Raw genomic sequence first — 17280 nt, forward strand, 5'->3', positions numbered from 1 at the left:
GAAGCAGAGGTATGGAGGGAGGGAGGGATATTTGGAAGGGAGGGAGGGAGGGAGATTGGGAAGCAGAGGTAGGAAGGGAGGGAGAGAGAGATTGGGAAGCAGAGGTTGGAAGGGAGGGAGGGAGGGAGGGAGGGAGGGAGGGAGGGAGGGAGGGAGGGAGGGAGGGAGGGATTGGGAAACAGAGGTAGGGAGGGAGTGATTGGGAAGCAGAGGTAGGGAGGGAGTGAGGGAGTGAGAGATTAGACAGACAGACAGACAGACAGACAGACAGACAGAGTTAGATCTCAGTCACGGTACATCCTGAGTGAGACAGACAGAGTTAGACATAATGACGTCTCCTCTCACACAGTGCGGCCAAACACCTGACACTTTATCCTTGACTCCATTGTTATTTCATTCAAACAGATCCAAAGAAATGAAAATATGTGTCCTGAAACAAGTCAACAAGCTTAGGTTCACTTCAGATGAGTACACAGGACAGAGAGGTGGAGGGAGGTTGGGAGGTTTCATTGGAACTAGTTAGTTAGAACACCTAATTGGCTCTGTAATGATCTCATTATGCGCACAGGTGTGGTATGGGAACACGGCTGTTACCCTACACTGTTGGACCCAGTGTGTGTGTGTGTGTGTGTGTGTGTGTGTGTGTGTGTGTGTGTGTGTGTGTGTGTGTGTGTGTGTGTGTGTGTGTGTGTGTGTGTGTGTGTGTGTGTGTGTGTGTGTGTGTGTGTGTGTGTGTGTGTGTGTCCAAGTGACAGCTGGCTAATGGCGTCAGAATCAGCCATACTTTGATTAGACCCTCAGCAGCAAGAACCAGAAAAACAGAGAGTGTTGTCTGTCTGTCTGTCTGGCCAACAGGAAGTGATGTCCTCTAATCAGTGTTTGTGTCTCTCCTCTGGTTTTGTGTCATGTTGTGTAGCGGCCGACAGGATGACACTGAGTGTTCCTGACGTTCTGTGACATTGCCCATCAGATGGAAATCTCACTGCTTCATACCCACTCCAACCAGGCAGAGACCTGTAGAACCCGCCTGTGACCAATAACAGAGCAGTAGAAGCCTGCCATGACCAATCACTGACTGGTGGAATCAATCAGGTCTCAGTTCTGGTCTCAGACCTGTCATGTCAACTTCCTGACAAGCCGTATCCACTGGGCAGACAGGTGAATGACACAAGACTAAATAGAAAAGAACAAGCATTTTAAAATATTTTTATTTAACCTTTAATTAACTAGGCGAGTCAGTTAAGAACAAATTCTTATTTTCAATGACGGCCTCGGAACAGTGGGTTAACTGCCTTGTTCAGGGACAGAACAACATATTTTTTACCTTGTCATCTCGGGGTTTCCAGACACACACTACAACTCATCAGACACTCATTATTTAGTAGAACAGTTAGATCTGGACACTGCTTTACAATGTGTTAGTTCTTCACCTTCTGCAGCAGTCTAGAGCAGTTATACCTGGACACTGCTTTACAATGTGTTAGGTCTTCACCTTCTGCAGCAGTCTAGAGCAGTTATACCTGGACACTGCTTTACAATGTGTTAGGTCTTCACCTTCTGCAGCAGTCTAGAACAGTTATACCTGGACACTGCTTTACAATGTGTTAGGTCTTCACCTTCTGCAGCAGTCTAGAGCAGTTATACCTGGACACTGCTTTACAATGTGTTAGGTCTTCACCTTCTGCAGCAGTCTAGAACAGTTATACCTGGACACTGCTTTACAATGTGTTAGTTCTTCACCTTCTGCAGCAGTCTAGAGCAGTTAGACCTGGACACTGCTTTACAATGTGTTAGTTCTTCACCTTCTGCAGCAGTCTAGAACAGTTATACCTGGACACTGCTTTACAATGTGTTAGTTCTTCACCTTCTGCAGCAGTCTAGAACAGTTATACCTGGACACTGCTTTACAATGTGTTAGTTCTACACCTTCTGCAGCAGTCTAGAACAGTTATACCTGGACACTGCTTTACAATGTGTTAGTTCTTCACCTTCTGCAGCAGTCTAGAGCAGTTATACCTGGACACTGCTTTACAATGTGTTAGTTCTTCACCTTCTGCAGCAGTCTAGAACAGTTATACCTGGACACTGCTTTACAATGTGTTAGTTCTACACCTTCTGCAGCAGTCTAGAACAGTTATACCTGGACACTGCTTTACAATGTGTTAGGTCTTCACCTTCTGCAGCAGTCTAGAGCAGTTAGACCTGGACACTGCTTTACAATGTGTTAGTTCTTCACCTTCTGCAGCAGTCTAGAACAGTTATACCTGGACACTGCTTTACAATGTGTTAGGTCTTCACCTTCTGCAGCAGTCTAGAACAGTTAGACCTGGACACTGCTTTACAATGTGTTAGGTCTTCACCTTCTGCAGCAGTCTAGAACAGTTAGACCTGGACACTGCTTTACAATGTGTTAGTTCTTCACCTTCTGCAGCAGTCTAGAACAGTTATACCTGGACACTGCTTTACAATGTGTTAGGTCTTCACCTTCTGCAGCAGTCTAGAGCAGTTAGACCTGGACACTGCTTTACAATGTGTTAGTTCTTCACCTTCTGCAGCAGTCTAGAACAGTTAGACCTGCTTTTCCAATGACACTGTACAACAAACTTGGCCCCACAACCTTAGCCCCACAGCCTTGGCCCCATAACCTTAGCCCCACAACCTAATTTGGGTGTTCACCCATAAAATTGTAATTTCGTTCAATGTTTGTGATATGATAGAAAATAGAGAGAATAATAGTACAAACCCCTATTTCTCTACCATATATAGTTCAACAGTTACAGACTATTTCTCTACCATATATAGTTCAAAAGTTACAGACAATTTCCTCAGATAAGTGAGCATGATTAGAGGGGATAGAATGTCATTACGGACATGTTCAAAAAGTGTTCGCTGCTCAATAGTCCTCTGTCACTGCTCCGTGGGCAGAACCGTCAACTGGCAAGCTAGCTAGCTAGTGTGGTAACATGGGCTTTTTCTACACTGAACAAAAATATAAACGCTATATGCAGCAATTTCCAAGGTTTTACTTGAGTTACAGTTCATATAAGGAAATCAATCAATTTAAATGAATTCTTTAGGCCCTAATCAATGGATTTCACATGACTGGGAATAAAGACATGCATCTGTTGATAACAGACACCTTCGAAAAAAGGTAGGGGCGTAGATCAGAAAACCAGTCAGTATCTGGTGTGACGACCATTTTCCTCATACAGTGCAACACATCTCCTTCGCATAGAGTTGATCAGGCTGTTGATTGTGGCCTGTGGAATGTTGTAACTTGCTGGATATTGGCGGTAACTGGAACACGCTGTCGTACAGGTCGATCCAGAGCCTCCCAAACATGCTCAATGGGTGACATGTCTGGTGAGTGTGCAGGCCATGGAAGAACTGGGACATTTTCAGCTTCCAGGAATTGTGTACAGATCCTTGCGACATGGGGCCGTGCATCAGCAAACCACTCGCTCACACGACGCCATACACACCGTCTGTCATCTGTCCGGTACAATTCGTCCGTGAAGAGCACACTTCTCCAGCGTGACAGTGGCCATCAAAGGTGAGCATTTGCCCACTGAAGTTGGTTACGATGTCGAACTGCGGTCAGGTCAAGACCCTGGTGAGGACGACGAGCACGCAGATGAGCTTCACTGAGACGGTTTCTGACAGTTTGTGCAGAAATTATTTGGTTGTCCAAACCCACAGTTTTATCAGCTGTCCAGGTGGCTCATCAGAGACCATCCCGCAAGTGAAGAAGCTGGATGTGGAGGTCCTGGGCTGGCGTGGTTACACATGGTCTGCGGATGTGAGGCCGGTTGGACCTACTGCCAAATTCTCTAAAATGACGTTAGAGGTGGCTTATGGTAGAGAAATCAACATAAAATTATCTGGTAACAGCTCTGGTGGACATTCCTGCAGTCAGCATTCCAATTGCACGCTCCCTCAAAACTTGACACATCTTAGAGTTGCCTTTTATTGTCCCCAGCACAAGGTGCACCTGTGTAATGGTCATGCTGTTTAATCAGCTTCTTAATATGACACACCTGTCAGGTGGATGGATTATCTTGGCAAAGGAGAAATGCTTACTAACAGGGATGTAAACAAATTTGGTGACAAAATTTGAGAGAAATATGTTTTTTGTGCGTATGGAACATCTCTGGGATCTTTTATTTCAGTTCATGAAACATGGGACCAACACTTTACATGTTGCATTTATATTTTTGTTCAGTATATATATAATCAGCAGAATACAAAACAAAATTGAGCCTATATATATATATACCAATCCTCGACTTCGGTGATATCATTTACAAAATAGCCTCCAAAACCCTACTCAATAAATTGGATGCAGTCTATCACAGTGCCTTCCGTTTTGTCACCAAAGCCCCATATACTACCCACCACTGCGACCTGTACACTCTCGTTGGCTGGGCCTCGCTTCATACTCGTCGCCAAACCCACTGGCTCCAGGTCATCTACAAGACCCTGCTAGGTAAAGTCCCCCCTTATCTCAGCTCGTTGGTCACCATAGCAGCACCTACCTGTAGCACGCGCTCCAGCAGGTATATCTCTCTGGTCACCCCCAAAACCAATTCTTCCTTTGGCCGCCTCTCCTTCCAGTTCTCTGCTGCCAATGACTGGAACGAACTACAAAAATCTCTGAAACTGGAAACACTTATCTCCCTCACTAGCTTTAAGCACCAGCTGTCAGAGCAGCTCATAGATTACTGCACCTGTACATAGCCCATCTATAATTTAGCCCAAACAACTACCTCTTTACCTACTGTATTTATTTATTTATTTTGCTCCTTTGCACCCCATTATTTCTATCTCTACTTTACACTTTCTTCCACTGCAAACCAACCATTCCAGTGTTTTTTTTAATTTAATTTAATTTATTTTTTACTTGCTATATTGTATTTACTTCGCCACCATGGCCTTTTTATATTTTTATTTATTTATATATATATTTTGTTTGCCTTCACCTCCCTTATCTCACCTCACTTGCTCACATTGTATATAGACTTATTTTTCACTGTATTATTGACTGTATGTTTGTTTTACTCCATGTGTAACTATGTGTTGTTGTATGTGTCGAACTGCTTTGCTTTATCTTGGCCAGGTCGCAATTGTAAATGAGAACGTGTTCTCAATTTGCCTACCTGGTTAAATAAAGGTTAAATAAATAAATAAATATATATATATATGTGTTTAGACATGTTTAGATTGAAAGGATGGTTTCTCTCTCCCCACTTTCAGACTCTGACAGTGAAGAGGTGGAGAGAATGACAGATGTGTAGACTTCAACTTATCGCCACACAGCAGGGTGTATGTGTGTGTGAATAAAGCACATTATTATGTGTGTGTGTGTCTCTGTCTCTGTTCCTGAAACCAACGCTTACCCATACACACACAATCTATTCAAAGCATTCACACACTCCATCTCTCTACCCAGCTGAACTTATTCCCACTCAGATTCCACAAAAAACTTCCTTTCAACAACTCTAATTCGTTTTGTATAACCTGACAGACATTTTAGAATGGTGTCTGTATCATTGGGTTGGTGTGTAGAGACAGTTGTCAGAGTGGTGTCTGTGTCATTGGGTTGGTGTGTAGAGACAGTTGTCAGAGTGGTGTCTGTGTATTGGGTTGGTGTGTAGAGACAGCTGTCAGAGTGGTGTCTGTGTATTGGGTTGGTGTGTAGAGAGCTGTCAGAGTGGTGTCTGTGTCATTGGGTTGGTGTGTAGAGACAGTTGTCAGAGTGGTGTCTGTGTATTGGGTTGGTGTGTAGAGACAGCTGTCAGAGTGGTGTCTGTGTCATTGGGTTGGTGTGTAGAGACAGTTGTCAGAGTGGTGTCTGTGTATTGGGTTGGTGTGTAGAGACAGTTGTCAGAGTGGTGTCTGTGTCATTGGGTTGGTGTGTAGAGACAGCTGTCAGAGTGGTGTCTGTGTCATTGGGTTGGTGTGTAGAGACAGTTGTCAGAGTGGTGTCTGTGTATTGGGTTGGTGTGTAGAGACAGTTGTCAGAGTGGTGTCTGTGTATTGGGTTGGTGTGTAGAGACAGTTGTCAGAGTGGTGTCTGTGTATTGGGTTGGTGTGTAGAGACAGTTGTCAGAGTGGTGTCTGTGTCATTGGGTTGGTGTGTAGAGACAGTTGTCAGAGTGGTGTCTGTGTATTGGGTTGGTGTGTAGAGACAGTTGTCAGAGTGGTGTCTGTGTCATTGGGTTGGTGTGTAGAGACAGTTGTCAGAGTGGTGTCTGTGTATTGGGTTGGTGTGTAGAGACAGCTGTCAGAGTGGTGTCTGTGTATTGGGTTGGTGTGTAGAGACAGCTGTCAGAGTGGTGTCTGTGTCATTGGGTTGGTGTGTAGAGACAGCTGTCAGAGTGGTGTCTGTGTATTGGGTTGGTGTGTAGAGACAGCTGTCAAAGTGGTGTCTGTGTATTGGGTTGGTGTGTAGAGACAGCTGTCAGAGTGGTGTCTGTGTCGTTGGGTTGGTGTGTAGAGACAGTTGTCAGAGTGGTGTCTGTGTATTGGGTTGGTGTGTAGAGACAGTTGTCAGAGTGGTGTCTGTGTATTGGGTTGGTGTGTAGAGACAGTTGTCAGAGTGGTGTCTGTGTCATTGGGTTGGTGTGTAGAGACAGTTGTCAGAGTGGTGTCTGTGTCATTGGGTTGGTGTGTAGAGACAGCTGTCAGAGTGGTGTCTGTGTATTGGGTTGGTGTGTAGAGACAGCTGTCAGAGTGGTGTCTGTGTCATTGGGTTGGTGTGTAGAGACAGCTGTCAGAGTGGTGTCTGTGTCGTTGGGTTGGTGTGTAGAGACAGAAATACAGATGTGCAATCTTAATTTGATCACTGTTTTGTTGCACAGCAGGAAGTGCAACTTGTGGTGTAGTAGATGTTTAAAAATGCTTCTAAACTTTGTCATTTCCACTTTAAAATATCATGCTTGATTTGCCCCAAAGACAAATGTATATCTAGTAATTATAATGCACATCATAATTCACTTTTCCTAGTGCTGCAGGATTTCCTGCTGTGAGAAAGTGGTCAAACTAAGATAGTACATCTGTAAGGCAGCGACCTACATTATCTATATTAGAGCTAATCCTAGAGTAGGTTACAGCTAATTACTCCTCTAATGTGAGAGACACAGACAGAGAGACAGACAGAGAGACAGACAGAGAGACAGACAGAGACACAGACAGAGAGACAGACAGAGACACAGACAGAGACACAGACAGAGAGACAGACAGAGAGACAGACAGAGAGACAGACAGAGACACAGACAGAGAGACAGACAGAGACACAGACAGAGACACAGACAAAGACAGACAGAGAGACAGACAGAGACACAGACAGAGACACAGACAGAGAGACAGACAGAGACACAGACAGAGAGACAGACATAGACACAGACAGAGAGACGGACAGAGACACAGACAGAGAGACAGACAGAGAGACAGACAGAGAGACAGACAGAGAGACAGACAGAGAGACAGACAGAGACACAGACAGAGACACAGACAGAGAGACAGACAGAGAGACAGACAGAGAGACAGACAGAGAGACAGACAGAGACACAGACAGAGAGACAGACAGAGGCACAGACAGAGAGACAGAGAGACAGACAGAGACACAGACAGAGAGACAGACAGTTCCACCCTTCATTTCATTTAAAGTACTCAAGTTTTTTTTCTTTATATCAATGATCTTGGCTTCATAATACAGTTTCTTCTTCTTTTTGTTGAGTTTAGTCACATCATTTATCAATTTACAGTAAATCAGCCAGTCAGATGTGCAGCCAGACTTATTAGCCACTCCCGTTGCCCCATCTCTTTCAACCGTACAGTTTTTCAATCCATGGGGCCTTGACAGTTCTAACAGTCAGTTTCCTAACAGGTGGATGTTTATCAATAATCGGAAGAAGCAATGTCAGAAATGCATCCTTATTAATCACATCAGACCAACAATTGTTTTTAAGATTATCCACATAAGAGTCACAGCAAAAATCTTTTGTATGATCTCTTATAGACTATTTTAGGCCCAGCTGTTGGAACTTTGGCTTTCCTGGATATAGCCACTGCATCCAATGGGGACGGATACAGCTTTAGAACAAAGTTCTACAGTATTAGTAAAACAGTGATCGATACATGTGGATGATCTTGTTCCTGTAGTGTTTGTAAACATCCTGGTAGGTTGATTAATAACCTGAACCAGATTACAGGCACTGGTTACAGTAAGAAGCTTCGTCTTGAGCGGACAGCTTGATGAAAACCAGTCAACATTCAGGTCCCCAAGAAAGTAGACCTCTCTGTTTACATCACATACACTATCAAGCATTTCACACATATTATTTATATACTGACTGTTAGCACTTGGTGGCCTATAGAAACACACCAATAGAAAAGGTTTTAGATGTGCCAAGTGAACATGTAACCACAACACTTCAATAACACTTGACATGAGATCTTCTCTAAGCATTACAGGGACATGGCTCTGAACACACATCAACACCTCCCCCATAAGCATTTATGTATCTTCTATAGATGTTATATCCTTGTTTTGCTACTGATGTATCATCAAATTAGTTATCGAACTGAGTCTCAGAAATGGCTAATATATGAATGTCATATGATGTTAGCAAGTTATTGATTTCCTGAATCTTATTTGTAAAGCTACATGTATTAATATGGGCTATTTTCAGCAAGTTATTGATTTCCTGAATCTTATTTGTAAAGCTACATATATTAATATGGCCTATTTTCAGCCGTTTCTGGGTAGCTTATCAGAGATAAGCAGTCCATTAATCAATTGGTGTGTGTCTGTGCTGCGGGATTGAAGCTACGAACCCATTGGCTGTCATCTCTTCCAGGCTTCTGTGAGGGAGGGTGGACAATGAGCCTGTCAAAGCAATGTCCCCCACGCGCTCTGGCAGCTTTCATGGCTGGGATAACTCCTTTCCTCTTCTGGCAAACAACTTCAGGATATTCCTTGTTGAGGAAGATATACGTTCCTCTCAAGTTCTTGGCTCTTTCCAGAACAGCTACCTTGTCCTTGAACCTCAGGAACTTACATTTACATTTACATTTAAGTCATTTAGCAGACGCTCTTATCCAGAGCGACTTATTGACCACTATCATCCTGGGCCTGTCTCCTGGGCCTGTCTCCTGGGCCTGTCTCCTGGGCCGGTCTCCTGGGCCGGTGGTGGGTTTTCCAGTCCTGTGGGAGCGCTCCACCTCAATCTTCCTGTAGTCCATCTTCAATTTCTCAGAGATAATTTCCCTCACTTTGTCCTCAGACTCCTTCCAGGTCTCGTGGAGATTCTGCAATTCCGTCTACAACCATGTTGTTCCGCCTTGATTGTCCATTGAGTCTAATTTATCCACCATTGTTATCATGGATTCACTCACAGAACTGATGTCCTCTCTCAATGACTTACAGATTGCTGTCATCTTTCCGTTCTCCTGTTTAAACTCATCGAGCTGGCCCTGGGAGAACTGCAAACTGTTCTTCAGGTCCTGGATCTCTCTGGTCAGGTTGTCCATTCTTTTATTAGTTGAATCCATCAGTTTTTGGACAAAACACTTGAAGCTTTTTTTATTGTTAATGTAACAACTGCTATTTTTGTTCATTTAAAAGATCCTTTATGTGATAGAGAGACACCACTGTCCCCAACCATACTTCCACCAGCTTTGGTCTTTGTCATGGTAGCTTAGCAACGTAGGTTTCAATGTTACTCCTCGCAATTCCAGACAGGGCAGGTCATCGGGAACATTGAAAACAACAAACAGCAGGGATCTAGACAGCCACAAACCCGGGACAATCCGCGATGGGAGTCACAATGGCTAACTGCGACACGGGCTGCGTTCAAGCCCTCAAGAAAACCCTGCTAGCTTGATAGGCAGCTAGCTAGCAGCTAGGCTATCTGCTACGCGAAATAGATTCTCAGACCCGTCCTTGGTCGGCAGGATCACTGGACAGAGACAAGCAGTCCCAGCAACTGATGGCAACTGCGTCACACGGGATCCAAACTAAGAAGTTAGCTAGCTACTAAGAGCTTTCCAATACACTTTCAAAACAACAAACTTTTCAAAACAACAAAACTGAGAGCTTCCTCATTCTGAATAGTAGCTCCTATCCAGGATAAGGTCTTATTCAGGATAAGGTCTTATTCAGGATAAGGTCTTATTCAGGATAAGGTCATATTCAGGATAAGGTCTTATTCAGGATAAGGTCTTATTCGGGATAAGGTCTTATTCAGGATAAGGTCTTATTCAGGATAAGGTCTTATTCAGGATAAGGTCTTATTCAGGATAAGCTGTTAACCTGCACACAGTTTCCCGGGTAGTAGCTCATATCCCACTCACGAGTATCCCTGTATCTATGAATAAACATAATATTCCTAATTGAAGTTCATATAGGTTAAATGGAATAGTAACTGAAATCTGGACACTGACTATAGGTCTATAACCTCTCAAATGTAGTGTAATATAATATTAACTCCTGTAGAATTATGCATTTCTTGCAGTGAAATTAAACAACAATTGTACATTTTGTTTCGGGAACAGGAGTGGTGGAATATTACTTCTTTCCTTCAGCTTCTCCTGAGAACATTTGGATGAGCGTGTCATTTTTTAAATATTTGACACTGTTATGCAAGCAAACAGTATTTCAACCACATAAAATATGCACTCTAGATGACCTGAAGTCTTATCAGAAAAGTCTTTCATCATTTACCCAGCTTTTCATTTCCCGGTCAAACTGATGACATTTGGACATTTTGCACAGGACAAATCTTTCCACTGTTTTGGAGTTATTGCAGTTTCTCCCCGGTCCCTAAACAAAACAGATCTTCAGTTTCTCCCAGGTCCCTAAACAAAACAGATCTTCAGTTTCTCCCAGGTCCCTAAACAAAACAGATCTTCAGTTTCTCCCAGGTCCCTAAACAAAACAGATCTTCAGTTTCTCCCAGGTCCCTAAACAAAACAGATCTTCAGTTTCTCCCAGGTCCCTAAACAAAACAGATCTTCAGGTTCTTGGCAATCTCGCTCATGGAATAGCCTTCATTTCTCAGAACAATAATAGACTGACGAGTTTCAGAAGAAGGTCTTTGATTCTGGCCATTTTGAGCCTGTAATCCAACCCACAAATGCTGATGCTCCAGATACTCAACTAGTCTAAAGAAGGCCAGTTTTATTGCTTCTTTAATTAGAACAACAGTTTTCAGCTGTGCTAACATAATTGCAAAACGGTTTTCTAATGATCAATTAGCCTTTTAAAATGATAAACTTGGATTAGCTAACACAACATGCCATTGGAACAATCACACAAGTGATTGTTGCTGATAATGGGCCTTTTTACGCCTATGTACAGTATATATTCCATTAAATTGTCCGCTTCCAGCTACAATAGTCATTTACAACATTAACAATGTCTACACTGTATTTCTGATCAATTTGATGTTATTTTAATGGACAAAAATGTGCTTTTCTTTCAAAAACAAGGACATTTCTAAGTGACCCCAAACTTTTGAACTGTAGTGTACGTTTTAGCAAAGTGAAAATAGATGTAGTATGAATAGTGGGGGAAAATAAATAAACTAATAAATATAGGTTGTATTTACAATGTTGTTTGTGCTCCACTGGTTGCCCTTTTCCCATGGCAACTAGCCACAAATCTTTCTGCTGTGATTGCACACTTCTGTATTTCGTCTAACAGATATGGGAGTGTATCAATGTTTGATTTGTGTAGGAGCTGTTTTGGCCTGTTAGTGTTGTGTATATGTTGTCTGTCAATGGTTATTTGAACTTGTTTTGTACACTTGAGGGCACTATATGTTGGGGTCATCGGTCACTGTTTACGTCTGTTTATAGGTAGCACAGGTAACCAGGAAGGTTTAGCACAGGTAACCAGGCTGGTTTAGCACAGGTAACCAGGAAGGTTTAGCACAGGTAACCAGGAAGGGTTAGCACAGGTAACCAGGAAGGTTTAGCACAGGTAACCAGGAAGGTTTAGTACAGGTAACCAGGAACGGTTAGCACAGGTAACCAGGAAGGGTTAGCACAGGTAACCAGGAAGGGTTAGCACAGGTAACCAGGAAGGGTTAGCACAGGTGAGAAGAGAGGGCACACAGTTGTTACCGTATCACAGATACAGTTGATAGAATGCATCTCTCGTCACCTTCTGTATAGGAACATGTGTATCAGAGCTATTTATTATATGTCATATGTGCAGTAAATGGGAACTTCTCCTGAGAAGAGAAACGTTTGGTAAGGTGATTCTTGTAGACGTGTTACGGACGGCTCTCTCCTGTGCCAGTGGCTTTTCACAGGGAATCGTCACTACAATTTGTTTTCTGAGGGAAATATGTGTCTCTAATATGGTCATATATTTGGCAGGAGGTTAGGAAGTGCAGATCAGTTTCCAACTCATTTTGTGGGCAGTGGCCTATGGGAGTGTATCAATGTTTGATTTGTGTAGGAGCTGTTTTGGCCTGTTAGTGTTGTGTATATGTTGTCTGTCAATGGTTATTTGAACTTGTTTTGTACACTTGAGGGCACTATATGTTGGGGTCATCGGTCGCTGGTCACGTGTGTTTATAGGTAGCACAGGTAACCAGGAAGGTTTAGCACAGGTAACCAAGCTGATTTAGCACAGGTAACCAGGAAGGTTTAGCACAGGTAACCAGGAAGGTTTAGCACAGGTAACCAGGAAGGTTTAGTACAGGTAACCAGGAAGGCCTCTCTCCATAGCAAGGCTATGCTCACTGAGTCTGCACATTGTCAAAGCTTTCGTTAATCTTGGGTCAGTCACAGTGATCAGGTATTCTGCCACTGTGTACTCTCTGTTTAGGGCCAGATAGCATTCTAGTTTGCTCAGTTTTTTGTTAATTCTTTCCAGTGTGTCAAATAGTTATCTTTTTTCATTCTCATAATTTTGTTGGGTCTAAATGTGTTGCTGTCCCTGGGGCTCTGTGGGGTCTGTTTGTCCCCGTACCAGCTGGCTCTTTTCAGGATGTTGACAACTGGCGGGTATCGTTCTAATTCTTCTCTGCATACATTGTTTGGGATTTTGAGTTGTACACAAAGTATATTTTTTATGAATTCTGCATGCAGAGTCTCAATTTGGTGTTGTGGACCCCAGACCTCACAACCAGATAGGGTAATGGGTTTTATAAGTATATTTACAAGATGTTGAGTTTTATGTTATTTTTGATGGCATAAAGGCCCTTCTTGCCTTGTCTCTCGTTCACAGCCTTGTGGAAGTTACCTGTGGTGTTGATGTTTAGTCCGAGGTAGATATAGGTCTTTGTGTGCTCGAGGACAACGGTGTCTAGATAGAATTTGTATTTGTGGTCCTGGCGACTGGACCTTTTTTGGAACACCATTATTTTTGTCTTACTGAGATTCACTGTCAGGGCCCAGGTCTGACATAATACGGGCAGAAGATCTAGGTGCTGCTGTAGGCCCTCCTTGGTTGGGGACAGAAGCGCCAGATTATCTGCAAACAGTAGACATTTAATTTCCGAATCCAGTAGGGTGATGCCGGGTGCTGTAGATTGTTCTAGTGCCCTCGCAAATTCTCTCGCTCTCTCTTTCAGCCATTACCTATCCCATAAATCACATCCTCTATCGCCTTCCCTTCTATCCCGTCATCCATTCATTGTCTCATTAAACTCTTACTGCACCCAATTCTATCACCTGTCGTTCACCTCTTCTAACACTCCATCAGTCTACCTGTCGATGACTTCTCTGACTCCATCAGTCTACCTGTCGATGACTTCTCTGACTCCATCAGTCTACCTGTCGTTCACCTTCCATCAGTCTACCTGTCGATGACTTCTCTGACTCCATCAGTCTACCTGTTGTTCACCTCTTCTCTGACTCCATCAGTCTACCTGTCGTTCACCTCTTCTCTGACTCCATCAGTCTACCTGTCGATGACTTCTCTGACTCCATCAGTCTACCTGTCGTTCACCTCTTCTCTGACTCCATCAGTCTACCTGTCGTTCACCTCTTCTCTGACTCCATCAGTCTACCTGTCGATGACTTCTCTGACTCCATCAGTCTACCTGTTGTTCACCTCTTCTCTGACTCCATCAGTCTACCTGTCGTTCACCTCTTCTCTGACTCCATCAGTCTACCTGTCGTTCACCTCTTCTCTGACTCCATCAGTCTACCTGTCGATGACTTCTCTGACTCCATCAGTCTACCTGTTGTTCACCTCTTCTCTGACTCCATCAGTCTACCTGTCGTTCACCTCTTCTCTGACTCCATCAGTCTACCTGTCGTTCACCTCTTCTCTGACTCCATCAGTCTACCTGTCGATGACTTCTCTGACTCCATCAGTCTACCTGTTGTTCACCTCTTCTCTGACTCCATCAGTCTACCTGTCGTTCACCTCTTCTCTGACTCCATCAGTCTACCTGTCGTTCACCTCTTCTCTGACTCCATCAGTCTACCTGTCGTTCACTTCTCTGACTCCATCAGTCTACCTGTCGATAACTTCTCTGACTCCATCAGTCTACCTGTTGATGACTTCTCTGACTCCATCAGTCTACCTGTCGTTCACTTCTCTGACTCCATCAGTCTACCTGTCGATAACTTCTCTGACTCCATCAGTCTACCTGTCGATGACTTCTCTGACTCCATCAGTCTACCTGTCGATCACTTCTCTCGCTCCATCAGTCTACCTGTCGATCACCTCTTCTCTCGCTCCATCAGTCTACCTGTCGTTCACCTCTTCTCTCACTCCATCAGTCTATCTGTCGTTCACCTCTTCTCTGACTCCATCAGTCTACCTGTCGTTCACCTCTTCTCTGACTCCATCAGTCTACCTGTCGATGACTTCTCTGAGTCCATCAGTCTACCTGTCGTTCACCTCTTGTCTGAGTCCATCAGTCTACCTGTCGTTCACCTCTTCTCTGACTCCATCAGTCTACCTGTCGATGACTTCTCTGACTCCATCAGTCTACCTGTCATTCAGCCTCAAGTCAACAAGTCTTTACCGAGCTGTGGTTCGTGCTCTTCATAAACCCTCAAAATACACACATAGAAATGAGAGAGAGACGGAGAGAGAGATCCTCTGATATGGGGTGTTCAGTCACTGGACCTATATTAGATTTACCACAGCGGTGTAGTAATAACCTGCTTTCCCCAGGAGATAAGAGCGCTCTGAAATGGAAAATGTGTTCTGTGTTCTGTGCCGATGCGCAATCTCTGTTAAGTGTGTGTGTGTGTGTGTGTGTGTGTGTGTGTGTGTGTGTGTGTGTGTGTGTGTGTGTGTGTGTGTGTGTGTGTGTGTGTGTGTGTGTGTGTGTGTGTGTGTGTGTGTGCGTGTGCGTGCCCATGTGTGTGTTTGTTTGAGTGCGTGTTTGCGTGCTTGTGGAAACATCACTTTAAGCCAAGGAGCAATCTCTGGCTGGCATCATACAGGGCCTGTATAGAGTAGTAAAACATACCCTCTCTGTGTATAAGGGTGATAAAAACATCTGTACACCAGAGACCCAGCCAAGCTAATAACACCTATATAGAACCCAGCTCTCTCTTTCATTTGACACTCATACTGTGGAGGAGGGGGTGTAGGTGTGTGAGAGAGAGAACAGATTTACATTGACACATTCCTCTGCTCTCTCATTTCAGATGGATCACAACTCTCAACACTTACCACTGTTTACCATTGCAGGAAACAGAGAATATTATATGAAATATAGAATATAGAATATAGAATATGGAATATAGAATATGGAATATACAATATGAATATGGAATATACAATATTGAATATGAAATAAAGAATATGGAATTTATAATATGGAATTTAGAATATAGAATATAGAATATAGAATATGGAATATACAATATACAATATACAATATACAATATTGAATATGAAATAAAGAATATGTAATTTATAATATGGAATATAGAATATGGAATATGAAATAAAGAATATGGAATTTATAATATTGAATATAGAATATAGAATATGGAATGTAGAATATGGAATATAGAATATGAATATAGAATATGGAATATAGAATATGGAATATAGAATATGGAATATGGAATATGAAATAAATAATATGGATATGGAAAATAGAATATAGAATATGAAATAAAGAATATGGAATTTAGAATATGGAATATAGAAGATAGAATATAGAATATGGAATATAGAATATGGAATATGGAATATGGAATATAGAATATAGAATATGGAATATAGAATATGGAATATAGAATATGGATATGGAATATAGAATATGGAATATAGAATATAGAATATGGATATGGAATATAGAATATGGAATATGAAATACAGAATATGGAATTTAGAATATGGAATATGGAATATAGAATATAGAATATGGAATATGGAATATAGAATATGGAATATAGAATATAGAATATGGAATATAGAATATGGAATATAGAATATAGAATATGGAATATGAAATAAAGAATATGGCATTTAGAATATGGAATACAGAATATAGAATATGGATATGGAATAGGGAATATAGAATATGGGTATGGAATATATAATATGGAATATGGAATATGGAATATAGAATATGGATATGGAATATGAAATAAAGAATATGGAATTTAGAATATGGAATATTTGTTTATATACATCACATGAAGCTGTAACGGCTCTCCTCCTCCTCTTCATCCGAAGAGGAGGAGCATGGATTGAACCAAGACGCAGCGTTATGATACGACATGATATTTATTTAACCAAGACAAAAAACGAACTAAACTTGATACAAAACAAAATAACAAAAACGAATGTAGACAGACCTGGACTACGAACTTACATGAAACACGAAGAACGCACGAACAGGAAAAATTACTACATAAAACGAACAAACAAACAAAACCGAAAACAGTCCCGTGTTGCGTAACATACACAGACACTGACACAGGAGACAACCACCCACAACAAACCATGTGAAACCACCTACCTTAATATGATTCTCAATCAGAGGAGATGAAAACCACCTGCCTCTAATTGAGAACCATATTAGGTACCCATAAACCAACATAGAAACAGAAAACATAGACTGCCCACCCAAACTCACGTCCTGACCAACTAACACAACAAAAACTAACAGAAAACAGGTCAGGAACGTGACAGAAGCAGCCACAACTGTCAGTAAGAGTGTCCATGATTGAGTCTTTGAATGAAGAGAATGAGATAGAACTGTCAGGTTTGAGTGTTTGTTGCAGCTCATTCCAGTCGCTAGCTGCAGCGAACTGAAAAGACGAGCGACCCAGGGATGTGTG

The 17280-nt window shown here is 42.4% G+C and overlaps 1 protein-coding gene across 2 annotated transcripts in view; it reads right to left on the reverse strand.

Annotated features, from left to right (window-relative positions):
* The window catches only part of LOC139548349 (voltage-gated potassium channel subunit beta-1-like), a 261322-nt gene that overhangs the window by 93054 nt on the left and 150988 nt on the right, over window positions 1-17280 (reverse strand). The window lies entirely within an intron of this gene.

Source organism: Salvelinus alpinus, chromosome 21, assembly GCF_045679555.1.
Source record: "Salvelinus alpinus chromosome 21, SLU_Salpinus.1, whole genome shotgun sequence".
NCBI classification, from domain to species: domain Eukaryota; kingdom Metazoa; phylum Chordata; class Actinopteri; order Salmoniformes; family Salmonidae; genus Salvelinus; species Salvelinus alpinus.